The following is an 18,393-nucleotide window of genomic DNA, read 5'->3' as shown; positions in this document are numbered from 1 at the left end:
AAAATTCGTCAGCACTATACGCTTACAATAAAAATAAGAAATACGAATTCAACAATTCAGATATGTTGAATAATACATTTGCATGAATATTTATTTAATTTACCACCAAAGAGAACCGTAATTTGCTGTTGGGGACACTTTGTAAAAATCTTGTTTTACTGCATTACACAAAGCAGTGTAACTTCATTATACTTTTATAGGGGGGTGAAACATGTAACTTTTTTCTTTCAAACCGAGCACAACTCACGTCTATCACAATCTATGGGCGATTTACTACCTAGTGAGTTGTGCCGGAAGTGTAATTGTGTGTGTACCTAATACGTCTGAGTGCGTACCTAGTGTTGTGTTTGTTTTTTCAGTACTGAAAAACCAGACACACTCCCACGTTACTATTCCTATGGAACCTCTAACGCAGTGGTTCTCAACCGGGGCCATATGGCCCTAGGGGCCCTAGGATATTCCAGGGGGCTACGGATGAAAATCTCGCAAAAGGAGAGCCACGGCTGCCGATACGGGGACCACGAAGAGAAGTTTGTGAAATTAAACTTTTTTTAGTCACTCTGACTAAAAAAATTTAATTTCACAACAAATGCGTAGAATATCTTTTTCGAACTTTTTCCCCTATTCAAATAACATTAACATGAGGAAGGAAATAAAAAAGTGTTGCATGTAATCGCGGTGGTTTTACGACTTGGGGGTGACAGTACGCCCTGACACAAACTATAGAAGAGGTTTAAGCAAAATGGAATAACTGTAAAGATAGAAAATTATGTGTGTTCGAAGACACTTTTCATTCAAAGAGGGCTGCCATAAAGAAAACAAAGATTTGTTGACCATTTATTGACATTCTTTGGGGTGCTGGTAGTAAAGTAATCCAAGTAAATGGGTGAAAAATGAAAGCTTGTAAAAAAACCCATCGTTTTCATGCAATTACGGACGGATAGCCATCTAGTTTAGCACAAAGCTATCTTCAGCCGGCACTGAAAAAATCTGATGGGGATCAGAAAATCGAATGAAGAACGATTGCTCTGGGGTATTTTTTTAATGAATTTTGAGGGGTGGCAATTCATTGCCTTTGCTGGAAAGAAATAAAGTCAAATTCAGTTATAACGAACTCCAAGAGACAAAATCATGCATGAGGAAAAATACCAGCGAAATTTAATTTTTTAAAACTACAGTACTGTATAACTTAAGAAATTGTAATTGCATAAAATTACGGTTGTTTCAATCGCAAGTGTCCATATGCCATTCCTTTCAATTTAACAGGAAAAACGAAATTTTAAACATATTTAAGACGGTCTTAACGTCATTTGGTTTGCTGATTGGTTTCTATATTCAATCCAGGCAGATAATGTATTGGGACTTCCTCTAAGATTCACACCACATCTTTAGAGTTTTTTAATCGATACTGTAATGCTTCCTATTGACTGCCCTACTACTTAAGCCCTACAACATCTCAAATATTTTCAATGCAATTTTCCTATCCTGCAAGAAAAATGTTGTGGACATTAGAAAAAAAATTCTAAAAGGGCGTATGAGCACATTCAAAGCAATTTAAATCCTTTTATTTGAGACTCACTGCGTCTGCTGATTTCTCAGAAAAGTGCAATAAATTCTCACTTAAGTCTTAACTTTGAAATGTCCATAACCGGCTCAATGCGTCTCTGTATCTGTCAACCTAAAATTTATGGTTTTTATTGTTGATAATACTCATGCAAAACCAATTCAGGGACGCGTTTTCACAATCTGTAAAAACTGCGTGGATTTGATAGTTGGAAATGATGTCTAAATGCCAAAGATTTGGAGTCAAAATGAAAATGTCAAATAATTGAAATTGTGCTTCGTATAAATGAAATATTTTAATATTGAAAGAGCTATATATATATATATATATAGAGATTAATCAAACGTTTCATAAATGTGAAATTTTTTCATACAACTGGGAGTGAGGCACGAATCCCCTTGTGGACAAGTGGAATTTCGAGGCATTCACGCACAACCGAGCCCCTCTTGGCCATTTTTCTTCCCCCCCCCCCCACTCTTTCTTCCTTTTGTTTCCTTCCTAAATTTATAAAAGTAAAAAGGACATAATCATTATAAAAAAGACTGTTTTCATATCAAATTGCCCAAGTTCAATTACTTCAGTGCAAAAATGTCAGATTTTTTTGGGCGGAAATACAGTCAAACTCCAAGAGACCGGAGAAATCACTTGGTAATAACGAAATTTCGTTACAAAGGAATTCCAGATTTTTATATTGTTCCTATGTAAACTTATCCGGGGATTAGAAAAGTTTTCGTTAAAACAATATTTTTTCTGTTAAAACGGTATTCGTTAAAACGAAAGTCGAATATATTTCGTCTCAAACTATTTTTTACGTGTATATGCAAGCTGCATGGGTAACAGGGCGTATGGCACTTTGCTGGCGAGCCGTTAGTCTTAGAGACTTACTTCCAATTAGAAAAGTATCCAAATCACGTGTCCAACTCAGATATATCATTCATGTTGTAAGAGGTTGTATAGTTATAAGATAAAAAAAGCAACTTTTTATACCGTCCCCGTGTGCCAAAGAACCCAATTAAGAAGTTGAAGTCTCTGTCTTTCCCGATGCCAACTAAATTAATTTCACGTTTTTAAGTGCAATATTCACCGAGATATGCAAATTCGAAAAACTGAGAGAATTTGAGAAAAAACTGCGTTAAATGCGGGTAAAATAGTTTCCCCGCATTTAATGCTGTTTTTTTTCAACTTTCTTCGAATATCTCAGTGAATATTGCACTTGGAAACGTTGATTTTTTTTTGTTGGAGACAGGAAAAGAACTTTTCGATTGGGTTTTGGGGCACAGGGTGTCTGTATAAAAAGTCAACTTTTTTATTTTGATAATTATGTAACCCCTGGCAACATGAATCAAATATCAAATACTACACATTATTCGGGTACTTTTTTCAACTGGAAGTATGGCTCTAGGACCAATGGTTCGCCAGTAAGATGCCATAGGGGCCGTTCAAGTATTACGTAAGGAAATTTTCGGCCATTTTTGACCCTCCCTTTGTCAGCAAAAGTCAGCAAAACTCCGACCCCCTCTCCCCCCCCCCTTGTCAGCAAAATTTCGTCATCAGCTCTGCCCCTCTGAATCCAACTTATATTTTCATAAAGGGTGGTTGATGACGTAAGCATTATCCAAGGCCCCCCCCCTTGTCATCAAAAGTCAGCAAATCGGAAACCCCCCCCCCATCGATGATGACGTAATACTTGAACGGCCCCATATGCCCCGTTACCTATGCGCCATAGGTGGATATTGACTTGGAAGCGTGGGGGGGGGGCACGGTCATTATTGCTGGGGGGTACGATGACGATGATGTCAATTCATATATACAGTACATATGTACATTAGATCAGTCGACTCCACCTTTGACTCTGGGGGGGGGGGGCATCGCCGCCCATGCTATGCGCCCTGTATATTAAATATAGTACGGACTGTTATGTGAAATATTGTGCTGTGTTAAACAACAAATATTGCGCTGCGTTTAAGCCAACTCGCACCTTGCTTCGTTCGCTTGCAAGAGAGCGGTCACATTATGAACTACAAAGCCACTTGAAGGTAGCTTTGTGGCATTACTACTTTGTAGCATTACTACTTTTATCCGCGAGAGAATAAAATTAATAAAACTGTTTGCTACGACTTTTTGCGATTTTTATCATTATAAGAATGCGTATTTTGGAAGCTACAACTGACATTTCTCAATGAAACCATAATCATTTACACAAAAAAAACTAATTTGGAAATAATACAAATTTCATCCAGTACTGTAACTTGATGACATTGTGCCGTCTTCAAGCGCAGAGTTTACATTGATTGAAAATAAATTATTCTATTTTTTTACTGTATTCTATTATGTCTATTTTACTTTTACATTATTTTCATAAATTAAAAATTGATCAAATTAAATTCAAACATATTTACACTTCAGACAATTTTTGAATAACTATCTTCTAAGGGGAAAACGGAGGGGGGGGGGAAGGAAGGGGAGTAGAAAATTAGTCATGTTCGCAAGGGGGCCACAGGAATGAGAAATGGTTGAAAGGGGGCCATGGGCAAAAAAAAAGGTTGAAAACCACTGCTCTAACGTATAGGAAGTGATTTTTCAGTGCTGCCAAGTGAAGTGAATGATGTGTTATGATTGAATTACATTTGTATTGTTTGTAGGCCTGTTGCTCTCTGTGGCGAGACTTTTTAAAGAGGAGATCGGTTCGCATTCGCGTGAAACATGTAACTGAATTTTATTACAACTGAAAATTATTAGCTATCATCTGGTAATCGTAAAGTAGTTATACTTCCGAACACCCAACAACGTATGTAAGAGATGTTACGGGGTGCAGAAGGAAAGTGGTACTTTAAATTACACTATCAATAGTCAAAGGGTTAAAATAATTCATAAAATGACGATCGTGAATTATTTAATATTATTGAATGTATTGAATTATTCAAATTAAAGAAGTGTAAGCAAAAGAAAAAAAATTATTTTAAACATAAAAGCCTAAAATTCTCATTATTCTAAAAGTACAAAGCTAATTAGCAATCTTAGCATAGTGTACATAGAAAACTCACAATTCTATAATTTCTTTCCATTCTAAACATTAGACGACATGATGAGGCAAATAAGAAGGGACATGGGAATTTTAAGTTTGACAACTTAAAACTGATAAAAATGTCAGAACTTCATCATCCGTAATAATACTTCAATGTTGGGCCACTGAAAGATAGATGTAGTAGAAATTCTTCTTCCGAATTTCATTTTTTAGACGAATCTCTACTTTGGTTAGTTGCCTGCCGAACATCTTTACTGACTTTTTATTTGTGAGTTTGACAAGACCCCAGTCAATAACCTCTGCTTCTAAAATAGTTTTTGATACTCTGTGAATGAAATTTCAAAATCCAAGAAAAACGCGGGAAAAGTGGAATCCCCTCAATGTCCCTACATTTTCTTAAATATATATATATATAACTATATTATAATAACACATTTAAAAATAAGAAAAGGTGGATCTAGACTAAAAAAATCGATGTGTTAGGCCGATTCTCACACTTTCAGAAATAATTGAAATGGGAAGAGCACAACAGGTAGTATAACGTGATCTTATATATATATATATATATAAATCTAACTTCTCTACATATTAATGGCATCTTCTTATAACCTTGTTTGAGCAGCTAGCGCACCAAGTACAAAATAAAAATCTGCCAGGGACCGTTCCCAGAAGATAAGTGAATTTTACAAATTATAATAGGTTCACTTACCCCGATGCATCTTATCCTATAATTTTTTACACTTTGAGACTTTATTCTATACCATTTTGCTCTTACATCTTTCATTTATCATATGTTCTATGTCACATGTTCTGTGTGATCCATATAGTCCATCTCATTTTTGAATTTTTATGTGACTTTCATTTAAAAACAATAGCCTACTTACTTTTTTCGATGAGAATTTCGTGTAGGTAATGATAATAGCAAATACTTGGAATTTGAAGACTAAGGCCCTTTTCTCAGCATTTGATCGCTGCCCGAAAGTTTGCACATCAACACACTTTCTGAGCGACAATCAAAAGATGAGAGCGCTTCACATGAAGAACTTTGACAGTTCGGTTGGTGATGATTCAGTAAACTGAAAGAAAAATAATTATAAATAAACAAAAATAGTTAATGAAATTATTAAAATTCTGATATTCTTATTATTATTATATATATATATATATATAAAATCAGTATATTATTTTATTTTTGAATGTAATGGTATTGCTAGTACAATTAATTTCTGTGGCAATCTGATTATGCATTTTATCGCGTAGATGGTCATACAGACATTTTGGGAGATCATTTGATCATTTTTGTCGCACCACGGTCATTTTCTGCACACGAGGGCTAATTAGACCGGGACCTACAATTTATTGCCGATTCCGAACGGCAGGCTTGTTTTTCATACTCATCGAGAGGTTGGTGCGCTAACCCCTCGATGGGGGACTCCCTACGGTAGCAATTTTTGCTGCGGTCAAGTCGCCGTTTTTTGTTGTACCCCTGTGTCAGGAAAGTTTTCTGACAAGGACGAACTGGGTATCGAACTCGCGACACCTCTAAACATCCTTTGGTACTTTAGGTGAGCATCTTATCGACCGGGATACCGCGCCCTCACATTTTGGAAGAAACTTTTGTGATAAGAAGCTGGAAGCTCGCTATTTTATGAAGTAAATAATGAAGTAACATAAATGTTTATGATTAAAAATTATGCTTAGTGTGTGCGCAGAAATTTTGAATATATTGCCAGTTTGTGCCCTGGGAAGAACCTAACAAAGTATAAAGATCAATACTGTAATTCCAAGTTATCTCACTTCCTATACAGATTTATTACAGGGTATCTTGCTTCATTTTACACACACCATAATAATAATAGTGTTTAGATAATATGTGTAAAGCTCTCTCAAAGATATACCTATTCATGAAAAACCATTTAAAATCAATAATGTTGACTTTCCCATCGTCCAAATTGAAATATTCGAGTCTTCATGCAGTCAGGGTTGCTCAATTTTTTGAAGATCGTGAGTCACTAAAGTGATTTAACCTGTCTTTGGCCACTTCAATGTATTTCTAACTGGTTTCGGCCCATAATCAAATGAAACGGTTCATTATTTTTTAAATTTAATTTTAAATCGATTAATGCACTTTTAACCTCAGTCTTCAAGGTCATTTTGAAATTCACCTGTGAAAACTGCATAAAATAAGTTTATGACAATAGACGAGTATGAATAAGTTACTACCAAATGTTTGCAACATCTAGAACTAATTTTGAGGTCTCTGTGAACATTTCTTTTTCCAGGTGGAGTTTTTTCAAAGTGTGTTTAGTGTCTCCCACAGGCGACATGGGAACGGAAGAAGTTTGAACAAAAACCATATCATAATCTTTCACGAGACCAATTGTCCGTAAGATTTTCATATAAAGCTTTCACTAGTGCTAATAAAGTATCATATTGGGTTTGACCTCAATGGCTACATCTAAAGAATTCTATGGCATTTACATTTATCCGGTGGGTTATGGGTTGAGTATGTATGCTGTATGGAAAATTTATACTCAGTAGAACTTGGTTAATTCGAATTTTGGATAATTCGAACTCTTACGAACTCCCCTTCAATTTTCTATCTAATTTAAAGTTGAAATTTCTTGTTTAACTCGAATTTTTCTCGAATGTTTTGGAAGAATGCGAGTAATTGTTTGAAGTGTAAATATGTTTGAATTTAATTTGATCAATTTTTAATTTATGAAAATAATGAAAAAGTAAAATAGACATAATAGAATACATTAAAAAAATAGAATAAATTATTTTCAATCAATGTAAACTCTGCGCTTGAAGACGGCACAATGTCATCAAGTCACTGTACTGGATGAAATTTGTATTATTTCCAAATTAGTTTTTTTTGTGTAAATGATTATGGTTTCATTGAGAAATGTCAGTTGTAGCTTCCAAAATACGCATTCTTATAATGATAAAAATCGCAAAAAGTCGTAGTTTTTTTAAGAATGCGAGTAATTTCAATTTTGAGGAGTCTTGATCCCCAGGCTGAGATTTTCAATGGACCCCATACCAGATTTAACCACAGGCCCGTCTATAATAAATTTATAATCTAAAAAAATAACATAATCGGGGGTCCCAGGGATATGAGGGCCCCATCAACCTCTCTTATAAAGAGGCCATCAGTCTTGACAGGTCGAATCTTAGCGAACTAAACCAGTGGTTCTCAAAGTGTACGTTGCGACTTCTAGGGGTGTCGCGAGGAGATGGTGTAATGCAGGAGTTTCAACCGCTGACACAACGAGGGCAACATTTTCAGTTTCAGCCAGACCCGTAGGTCACTAAGCTATACTACACATATGTTATTAAAGAGCTCGACGGACCGCAAGTATCCCGCGGACCATGCGTTGAAGACCCCTGGTGCAGTTATTTGTGCCTGTTCGGTGCATTGAAGTAATTCTTTTCTATACTATACTATTCTGGGGAGCCAGGGTTAGAAAAGTTTGAGAACCACTGAACTAAATCATTGAATTAAGAATAAAATGGGCGAGTGCAGAGCAAGTACGAATACACACACACACATATATATAACCTAAATATATATAAAAACCTAATAGTGGTGTGTGTGTGTGACATAATAAAGCTTCATCCTTGAATTATGTTAAAGTTTTACAGTAGCTGTTATATTTTAGATAAGAATTGCGATTCCGCCTTTCCGAAATTCGGGTCTTGTATTTTATTGGCCTTGATATTCTCTGATTTATTTGACGTTTGCAGAGATCAACAGCTAAACAAACTCTAGTCTGGACGCTGATTCAAAAGATATTAAAAAAAAGCTAATAGAGATTCTCGAGATTATGATATCTAAGTGTAGAAAGAAAAGAAAACAGTTTATAAAAGCTTTGATGCGATGAAACGTTTATAATATTTATGTAACGTCAGTGTCATAATCGGTAAGTGATAGTAAATACTCGTATTATGCTTAAATTTGCAATAAAATGTATCAAGAGATACTGTGATGAATGAGGAATAAATAAACTGCTGAATAAAAGAAAGGCATCTCTGCGTAACCTTAATTATTTAAAACTTCACTATAACTCAAGATACTATTTCTATACATATTTCACAAATAGTTAATTATTTCATGTGGAGAGTAAAGAGAATACAGTGATAGTTATATCTATGTAGGTAAAGTAGTTAGAAAATTTGCCAGTCAAAATGGATATTTCCTAATTAAAACTTTCATGACATCACGTATCTGAGTTCTTTTGAAAGATCTCAATGTCAATGGAAAAAGTTGACAACAAACTCATACATGTTGGTTGACACACGTTTTTGGTTGATCATCCTTTTCCTCCTGTGAGAAAAAGTTTGACGTTTCACGAATGGTAATTTTTCAAGATTGTAATAAATGAATCTTATCGAATTGAATAATTTTGCATTTCATGGCTTGTAGGGACGTGATTTCTCAGAAAAAGTTGCGTATCATAGTGAAGATGCAAATAAGAGATAAAGTAATGCGAATCAGCCTACAGTTTCCTCCAAGCAGAACTTGAAGAAAACTTCATACGCATGGCTACAATGTTTCATATCGTAAATATTCACACTCTCACGTGTGTTAATTTTCCGAGTGAGGCACGTTTACTGGAGACTTAAGAGGAGAATAATTACCCACAATTCCATAACACGTGTGGGGGCGAAAGTAAAAACCATCAGCTCAGTTGTGATAACGTGAAAATAAATAAACAAAGCGCAAATTTTTTGCTCGTAATGCGAATTACTCGTTAACCGAAGTTCCACGGAATATATTGTATCACCGACAGACCAGTCACGACCCAGGCTCTGTCCCTCCAGGGATATAAGCCTTTTACCCTTGCGGGTTGGGTCGCGCTGGGGATATATTGTATCACCCGCACAAATCCTTCCCGTATTCAGCCCCTCCTTCGTATCTCCGCCCAAGATGTGCGCACAATGAAACGATGGATATGTGCAGTCAACCCTCGGTTTACAAATGTCTCAGTTTGCGAACAATTCGGATTACGAACAACACAAAATGGTACGGTTTACGAACTAATCTTGATTTATCAACACACAAGCCAGAGAAAAACAAGCCTTACAAACATGCAAAACGGCATAAACCCCAAAAAAGCATATTTCTGATGTCTGTGGCCACATGTCAAGTTTTTTTTATTTGACAGTAGAATTGGTTGAATAAGTTGGAGTTAAGCTCGCACCCCGAAATATGATTCCTGTTCTCCATCTCATAGACAACTGATTATTTTAAACTTTAAGAAGCTCTACACCAAAGAATTTTTTCAAAGATGCTTTTCAATAATATGTGGTATATAGAATTAGCTAACTCAAAGAATATTGAAAAGAATTATTTTAATACCCTACATTGCATAGTTCTTACTGACGAAGCTTGGTGCGGCAAGTGTGTTACAGAACCCTGAATTTGGCTGGAGAAAAGATTTTGAGGGCTTCTCTCGTCACTAAGATAATACATAATGACAACGAGCATGACCCTGTCATAATTTTCATTTCATCTATTCCATACTTATGGAATTTTTTCAGTGTTAGTTTAATTATTTTCATTGGTTTTAACGTTGTGCGCAGGAGCTGTTGTAAAAATTCACACTAGAAAATTTCGGGGTCCCAGGAACGGATTAATTCATTTCATATTGATTCCTATGAGAGATATTGTTACAGTTTGCGAACAATTTGGTTTAAGCATGGACTTCAGGAACAAATTAAGTTCCTAAACAGAGAGTTTACTGTTTCTAGAAAACTATTCCGTTAAAAGATGATAGAAACCTATATTTTTAAAAAATTTGGATTCTTGTCGTTGTATCGACACAGTGTATGGTATCGTGTCTTGTGCGTAATAAAAGGTACAGTGTCAACCCTCGCTTTACGAACGGCTTGGTTTGCGAACAGTTCACTTTACGAACAACGAAAAATGATTTGGTTTACGAACACACAAAAGGGACTGTAAAAGTTCCTTGATATATTTGAGGACACTCTCAAATATCCTTCCGAGGGAAGGCTATTTGAGAAGCCTGAGGTCACGTAACTATTTTTTTTATTTGAGAGAGGAGTTAGTTGAAGAATTTGGTTTCATCTGAGTAATAAAAGGCCCTCAAATACGACTCCTATTATCCATTCTGTCATCCATGAATCAGCAGGTCATTTTAATTGTCAAGAAGACTCTACATCAGAGAATTTTTTCAAAAATGTTTTACAGTAACTTTTGGCATAAAACTAACATCCGAGTATGATGTCACTCCCCGCTATCCATACGAAGGTTTCCAACAGCTGATTGATGCAAAGATAAATTTAGGAAAGAGAAAATTCAACTGCCCCTGCGGGGAATCGAACCCAGGTCCTTTCCGGGTAAACGCACTAGACCAGTGGTTCTCAACCGGGGGCCATACGGCCCCTAGTGGTACTGGGATACTTCAAGGGGGCCACGGAAGAAAAAGGAGAAAGGGACCATGACAGGTGGTTTGGAGGGCTGCAGAGGGCAGAGAGAAAAATTAAGGTTTGAAGAAATAAAGAGCTTTTATATTAGTGACTATACACTTACAGAATCCAACAAAACCACCCATAAAACCAGGGCCGTCTTCGGGCATGGACCCACCCGGACCTCACCACCTACATTTTGCAGCAGGTTCGCTAGGATGGGGTTTTTCACAGGCCCCCGGCTAGATTTTTCACAGACCCCCTCCTCTATATTAAATTATAGTGTGAAAAACAAAAAAAAATTATGAAAACCATATCAGGCCCCGGGCTACAGCTCTGTCAGTCCCAGTCTTGTGGGACTGACTTTATCATAAGGTGGGGGGTCTCATGTCCATAAGTGACCCCACCTTATGATATTTTGTATAGTACAGTAAATTTTAAAAATAAGCAGGAAAAATGTAGGTTGTTTATTTCCAGCTAAGTATGGGACTACCATAACATCACTTGGCCTAGGGGGCTCATGATGTTGAGACGGCCCTGAATAGAACACGGCCTAGCAGGGAGCTCAATAAATTCTAGACTAGTGAGCTGGAGACCAATCTTATTTGCAAAATTTTCGTTCAGTATAAATTCACTGAAAAAACAATTCAATACGTATAAAGGATCTTGCTTCTAGATGAGGGTCGAAGACTCTGGGTAAGAAAGGGGAGCCACGAGGAAAAAATATGGTTCAAAGGGAGCCACGGGCAAAAAAAAAGGTTAAGAAACACTGCACTACAAACTACAGAGGCAACTAATATCTCGATCTTTCCTTGTAGCTCATGGGCACTGAAAGTGAAAAGACGTGGTGTTCGATTTCCCGCAGGAGCAGTTGAATTTTCTCTCTCTCCTAAATATATCTTCACATCAGCCAGCTGTTAAAACCTTCGCATAAATTTAACACTTTCAATGACTTTTCAAAGCATTATTTTAATATTCTACATTACATATTGCGTATTGCATTTGCTATCATTGACAAAGCTTAGCAGCAAATATTTTACAGAACCATGAATTTGGCTTGGATGATATGTTGTCTAGATTTTGTTGTCGACAGAGATTTTGAGTGCTTTGACACTGGGAGTATAAGTGATATTAATGAAATCAGGCATGTGTGTCCCTAGCATCGTTTTTTATTTCGTCTTTTTCATACTGTAGTTATTTCTTCAGAAACTTATTGCTTTAATGATTTTCATTCGTTTCATGTTATGCATAGCAATATGAGCTGATGCAAAAATTCACACCAGAAAACTTGGGACGCCTGGAACGGATTAATTCATTTTACATCGATTCTTATAGGAAAATTTGTTTCGGTTTACGAACAGACTTCAGGAACGAATTAAGTTCGTAAACCGAGGGTTGACTGTAGTTAAAAAATTTTTAATTAGGAAGTAATATGGAATGTGGGGATGGGGGGTTCAAAATGAATAAAACTAACTAAAATTCATCAAAAACGAGATTTAATGAGCCTATTAAAAATGATAAAGAATTAAAACTTTTATCATTTGTTTTAATAGTTGGTGGTGTAATAGTCCATTTCCAAAATCCCAGATGCAAAATCTTTCTTCTCTGCCCAAGAAGTCATTCACGCATTTTATTCCCAGATCTCTTCTCTTGTATCTTAAAAACTTCCCATCTTGAAGAGATATTCTGCATAGTCTTAATGTGGTAAAGTCGATGGTTCAAAGACCAACTCAGGCGATAGTTATAGTACTTCATATAACCCGACACACCATCTTTGAAAAAAAAACATCTAATCTAACCAGAATAGCTAAAAAATCAGCACAGCAAAAGAAAAAAAAATTCAACTCTTGTGATATGCACTGTGCTTAGTTTCAAATTATTTGACATCCTTCCAATAATTAATAAGCATTTTTGAAAACTTTTCTGAGCAAATTTCTGGAAATTAGAAAACAAATCATCTTCTGTAGCAGACTTTATGATGCCGTCAATCAATCGACACTGACATTCTTTCAAACCGAGCGCAACTCCGATCGATCACCATGAGCAACTAACTACCGAGTAAGTTGTGCCGGAAGTGTGTGTGTTCCTAATAGTCTGAGTGCGTATCTAGTGTTATATGCCACTTTTAGTGCTGCCATCTATTTTTCAAACTATGAGTGAAGTATAATGATTGAATTTGTACTGTTGTAGACCTGTTGCTTTCAGTGGAGAAACTTTTCAATGGGAAGATCATCTCGCATTCACGCCTCGAAGTTGGGAGCCACAGAAACCCAACCTTTGCCAATTACCACTGTGCCGCCAGTGGGGTTTGAACCAGAGGCGCCGGCATGAAGAAAGCATTGGAGGGGCTGAAAGTTGCTGGTCGTCTCGTATATACGGGACTCAAGCACGTACGCAGGATGAGGAAGGTGCATTGCATTGTTTTTTCAGAAATTATTGTGCAGGGCTCAGCCCCCCTACAAAATTTATTGGGGGAAGCTCAAATGGCCTCAGCCCCTAGATTTCCGAGCCTATGGTTTGAACCCGTTTCCTCGCGTGATGCGAGTCCGTCACTATAACCACACGACCACACAGTGGCAGAACGACACTGACTGTGGAGCATCATAGGAACATTTTGAAGAGAGCAATTCATCAATGCTCCACTTGGAAGTGGAGTAATACACGAAGGAGGGGTAAACCCAGAATTCTACATTTCTACACGACTTGATTATAATAATCGCACATCCTATACCGTAAACACTGGCTACTTTGACCCTACAGTACTACAGAAACTATTTCCGAAAAAAGTTTTCTACATCAGGGTACGTTTTATTATTTTATCGTTTCTGGACAAAGAAGGACTCCAGGGCCAAAGTAGCCCGTGTTTACTGTACTGACTTTCATTTTTTTAGTCAATTTTAAGTTCTTGAATGAAATCTTAAAAGACTTACCTAATATTTGCTGAGTGTTAACAGATCATCTTCAACGTCCATCACACAAACCACTAAACAATAAGTCGGGAGAACTTTTCGGCATATTCGAAGTCCCAGGACTGTTCATAAATACCACTTGGTCCGGTTGATGTTCAGCTCGAAATGAGCAGAGTTGTGGAACATGTCTAAACCATAATGAGCAAATTTCCTGCTTCCGCACCTGGCTGTTCCTTGATATATTTTGTTATAGGTCCTACAAAAACCCTGAATTTTTTTTTTCTTTCCGTGGGAACATTTCTCTGGAGGAGACCGTTTTCTCCTTGCCCTTGCTTATAGTATAGACACCTGACGCATAAGGAACCGTTACAGCAGACTCCTGTTTTGGAAGCCAGATGGGGGCAATAAATGCTGTGACTTTTTTTTCTGGTTTTTTTTTCCTTTACCCTGACCCCCACTGATGCTTTTTTCGTATCAAGAATCTATGCTAGTATCAGAAGCTTTCCACATCTCGACCTTATACATCCCCCCCCTTTTTAGGGGGGCTTTTTTTGGTTATTCTAAACACTCGTTTAATCTCCCTCGGCTACCTGTTACGGGATCTCGCTAAAAAAGATCTAACGGTGAAGAAATTTCTAAGAATTTTTAGCCACCTGCCCCTTCACTTTCTAGCTTGCCTGCCCCTTCACTTTTTTTTACCATCTTTTCTTCGACTTAGAACACGATGATACAGGGTAGTCCAGAAATCCTGACCTGTTTTGGGAAAATATTAAAAAAAACTGTTAACTATTAAAGATAGAGACAAACAGCTTGAGTAATTCGAAAGTGAAGGTTTTTTACCCTCACTACAAAATTTCTACATTCGCACACACACACCTTTAGTAATGCGGAGGATGTCAAACTTGTATAGCATTTCTCGCCACGTTATTTGCAACATGGGTGGTACTAAGAATGGAAGTAAGGATGGTAGTAAAATGAATGGAAATAAAAAAAACTTTCTTTTTTTTCTTTCTTATAATTTATTGATTTTATTTTTTTTGGGCTGTTGGCACTAACCTTTTTAATTGAATTTGTGGATTTATTCATTTTATCATATTTGTACTTGCATTCAATTCTAGGTGGTCCAGAAGTCTGTTTTGAAAAATTATTTTAAAAAAAACTGTTAAAGATAGAGACAAACGGCTTAAAGCATTGAAAAGAAAAGGTTTAAACTTTTTTCACTTCTATCTATTTTACTCCTACCCATACGTCCATTTTTTGTAACACCTAACATGGCAAGAAATACAATAAAGGCTGGACATCCTCCGCATCACTAAAGGTGCGCATGTAGAAAATTTGTACTAAAACTTCGAAATCTCTTTTGAATTCTTTAAGCCGTTTGTCTCTATTTTTAATGGTTTTTTTTTTTGTTTTTTTTTACGGGTCAGGACTTCTGGACCACCCTGTATTATTCCTTATTTTCTTCAAAAATTGATTTCAGCAAGGTAAAACATAGTTCCAATCAAACAAAAAGTTACTGATAATTTTTAAGAAATTAATTAACTTAGATTATATATATTGCGTAGGATTCAAGAACAGAATTTAATTGGCTATATATTTTGCTTTAAAAATTTGTAATAATAATAAATGCATATTTAAATAAATTTATCTCTACATAACCACATAGTTTCTGTATAAAGTTTCTTCACAGATTCGCTGCAATAGTTAGTTTCATGTCTGTGATACAAAAAATGAATACTTTGCAAAATAGTCACAAATGAAATTCTCGTTTATTTTTCGTACATTATGAACATCATAGAAATGAAAATTTCCTTTTTAAGCGATAGCAAAATCCCTATAAAATTAAAATTCCAAAATAATTTAAATTAAATATATCAAAAGTATACATTTACAACAGGGGTGTCGGAAATGTTTCAGACCCCCTGCCACAAATTACTGTGAATGTACGATCACCCCCAGCCCCCTCGGCTCCGACGCCACTGATTTAATTCGACACCACAATTTTGTTCTATACAAATATTTTAATTTATCCAATTGAAATAATATAAAACTTACATCATCTGAGATCTTCAACTAAAGTAAAATTTGCATTGTGAATGGAAACTTTTGTAGATGCCAAGTTCGTATACAACAGAAAATATGTCGACAACTTCTATCTTAATAATCGTTTGGGGCATCTTTCGACCAGACTGTAGTCTAAGTCACGTGCCAGCTGATTTTGCTCTTGTTTCATTTACTTTTTTATCCATTGGATAAAAAAACTCCAACACGCAATGATGATAAAGATAGAGAAAAAATGGCTTAACGTATCTCTCACAATACTGATTAAATAACGCTTTTTATCGGTACACACATATTTTGATTCAACACAGCTCCACATATTACTTCTTATGAATACTACACAAACAAACAAAAATTAATCAGCATCAAGATTTTGAAAACAAAAACTTGGTATTCTTACAAGAAGTTGATTTGCAAATTACATAAAAATTGATAACTGAAATATTTTTGTAAGCATATTATTCCATCAGATGAAAATTCACATTTCCAGTTAGTCTTATTTCGTATCAGAAAATAAGCACTTCCTGTTATGAAACAGGAAATTAAAAATTTAAAATGCTAATTGCGATAAGAAAACAGCTATCGGTAGAATGTTTGCATGTGGGTATGTACCTTAAACCAGGGCTGCTTTTATTAACAATTAAAATAAGTTCTATCTAGAGGAAATTTCTACGAGCATAATAAAAAATTTTCTTACAACTCATAACTGATATTATAATTTTTCTTTTATGAATTGCTTTATCCACCATTTTGGTTTTAATAAGTGACCGGCAGCCATTTAAATAAAAAGAATTTCAACTGTGAAGTTTTCTCCTGAAAAAGTTGGCTTTATGATATTTTGTTGCGAATTAGTTGCTTAAGGGCCGTATTCACAGACATGGTTTAAGCCTGTAGTTACAATTTTTCGATAAGAGATCAACATAGATTGGTTAAAACCCTGAATTTAACCAATCCGTGTCGATCTCTTATCAAAAAATTGTGACTATAGCTTAAGACATGTCGGTGAATACCGCCTTAAATCGACTCCATTCAAACATATCATATTGACGGCCTAGTTAAAAACGTTAACAACTCAAAATTCTGTTTCAAGGTACCTGCATTTTAAAGATTCACTTCGTATGGAACTGAATGGGAATCAAATCAGATTTTATTATAGTAGGGAGCGTATATGCGGAGTTGGTGCTGTTTTGCAATATGTAGAGGTATTTTCCACCGTTCACATACTGTGCGAATCTGAGACACTCTCTGCATCACTCGGAAATTACAGCAAAGTACCGTTTATTTTGAAAGATAAATTAAGCGTGGTTATATAATAATTATAGTTATTACCGATTGATCAAGGACTGAAACCGAAAATTAGGGTGCCGTCGATACGCTGATTACACGCACAAAAACTTGACTAGTGCCTAGAAAGTGTCAAAAATGGCAAGCTATCAAACAGAAAAGTTTCTAGAAAAAGTGTTTCAAACCCTGTTTGGCGTCATTAATTTTGCAGTCGATATAAATTTAATAGATCCTCACAAACCATAAACAATTAAATTAGTTCAGCAAATAATTCAAAGCGCATTTTTTGAGTGGAATAAAAGGAAAATACCACAAATATATATATAATTATAATTCATCTGATGAGGAAATGGAAATCCTATAGATATGAATGTAATTAAAAATTAGAGGAGGAGGTGGGTGGTAGGTGTTTCAGTCGTCAAGTGTGACAAATTAAACATATTAACAAACAATGAGGGCAAGTAGATTAAATGAATGCGAGCAGTTTCCATGTCTCTACATAGATGGGGCTGACAAGGCCCGGGAGCCCCCGTGATGAATCTTTTCATTCACGGCATTCGCATATTCACATTTTCTTTCATATGTACGCCCCCCCCCCAATAGAATAAATGACATATATAAAATGGGAAGTTATTAGAATACTTTTTTTATATATACTAACGGTTCACAAGTTATTCAAGCTGAGACGGACTTAAGCCAGTCCATTACTTTCATCCTGTGTAAAACTTAACTAGAATACCTCAAGTACTGCAGCCTCTAGACTCTAGAGCATAGTTTCCCAACCTTTTTTTGTCCCATTGCCCCCTTCTTCAGAAATTTTTTCTCCCATCGCCCCCAAAGCAATTTAATAGGATCCTATGTTATACCCGTAGCTTCTACCGCCCTCTGGAACATTCCAGAACGCCCGCGGGGGCGTTAAAAACCACGTTGGGAATCGCTGCTTTAGAGGCTCGTTTAAGCGTGAAGTTATTTTAGAATCTCCCTGTACATGGCCTAGAGCGGTGGTTCCCAAACTTTTTAGACCACGGAGCACTTTTTGGGAGAATGGTTCGTAGTGGAGCACTTGTGTTCACCTAGCACTCATTCAAGGTTTCTAAAATACACTGCTCAAAACA

Source organism: Pholcus phalangioides, unplaced genomic scaffold, assembly GCF_987345545.1.
Source record: "Pholcus phalangioides strain wild (caught in Gottingen) unplaced genomic scaffold, Ppha-v1.0 ptg000007l_1, whole genome shotgun sequence".
Lineage (NCBI taxonomy): Eukaryota > Metazoa > Arthropoda > Arachnida > Araneae > Pholcidae > Pholcus > Pholcus phalangioides.
Note: the sequence above shows the minus strand (reverse complement) of the source record.